Here is a 1379-nt window from a genome sequence, read left to right on the forward strand (position 1 = left end):
TGTGTGTGTGTGTGTGTGTGTGTGTGTGTGTGTGTGTGTGTGTGTGTGTATATGTCAAAGTGCAAGATGCCTTTCCATCAAAAAGGAATCAAAAGGCACATAGAATGTATTTTAATAAAAGCAAATACTATTTCTGATATATCCACACATTTGTTGCCACAGATTTCAGAAAACTGAGCTGGAATCGCTTTCCTAAAATGGCAATGTATTAAATGCATATCTATAAAATATATCAACACATTTTTAAAAAAAGTTTGTTTGAAGCATACCCTTAGGCCAGGTGTGGTGACTCACGCCTGTAATCCCAGCACTTTGGGAGACCAAGGTTTGAGATCAGGAGTTTGAGACCAGCCTGGGCAATATAGTGAGACCTTGTCGCCAAAAACATTTAAAAATAAATATAAAATATAGGTTTTAAGAAAGCATAGTCTTATTAACCATGTCTGTTGGTCAAAATTTACAAACTCTGAAAGAAAAAAAGCAGAAAGAGCCAAGCTAAGGGTATTTTTTCTCCAGTGCCTGAGTCCCAATTACATTCATGACAGTACTTTCAATGAACATAATTGTTGGGACCACTAAGGAGTCATGAAAAATGATCTCTACTAGTACATTTGATGAAAATGATTCATTGGGGGCTGTTTTTTTTTTTCTAGCTATAGTGTCTCGAGTACTAATATGCAATTGTGAAAATTATATTAAATCTGGGATTACGATGGTATTACTGTGTCATCTTGATCTTGGTCGGGCTGTCACAAAGCATGACCCAGGTCGATTTTTTTTTTTCTTAATTACCCATCGAATTGATCTGCAGCTGACTAAAGGCCACAGCTGAGCCTGGAACTGGTTCCTTCATACTCAACCTGCCAGCCTCCGGAAAGCACCAAGGAAAAAGCAGAGAATGACAGCAAACAGACCACCAGCCTCTGGCTACAGGTGCTGGGTACTAAGCAACCCGTATATAATGAGTTTGAAAGTGCTCCTTAAAACACCTTTTCCCTTTTGCAACTATTTACAAGGAAGAAACAACTGTATACCTGAGAAATAACTTGCTCTGGGGTCAATTTGCTGTTCACCAGCAGACATCAGAACACACCCTGAGTTTCCAGATGCTGGTTTTTCCCCTTAACTCAGGAAATGCATCTGGAGAATTTCTAGAAGAGTATAATTCAGTCTAGCCACAAAGGGGGTTTTTTTGGTGACAGGCTAGAGCCTAGTTCTCTAAGTCTTCGGCCAAAATGGTCTAGTACAGAAGCACTGGAAATGGAAAGTGGGATGAGAGGACAAGGACCATGGCCCTCATGGGCAGCTGGCTGGAGGCCCCCAAGGCCAGGTATCCCCCTGCACACTCATGTGATCCCTCTCTGTCTTCTTGGAGTTTT

The sequence above is a fragment of the Sapajus apella genome, unplaced genomic scaffold, assembly GCF_009761245.1.
Source record: "Sapajus apella isolate SASKATOON/1434 unplaced genomic scaffold, GSC_monkey_1.0 scaffold4, whole genome shotgun sequence".
Lineage (NCBI taxonomy): Eukaryota > Metazoa > Chordata > Mammalia > Primates > Cebidae > Sapajus > Sapajus apella.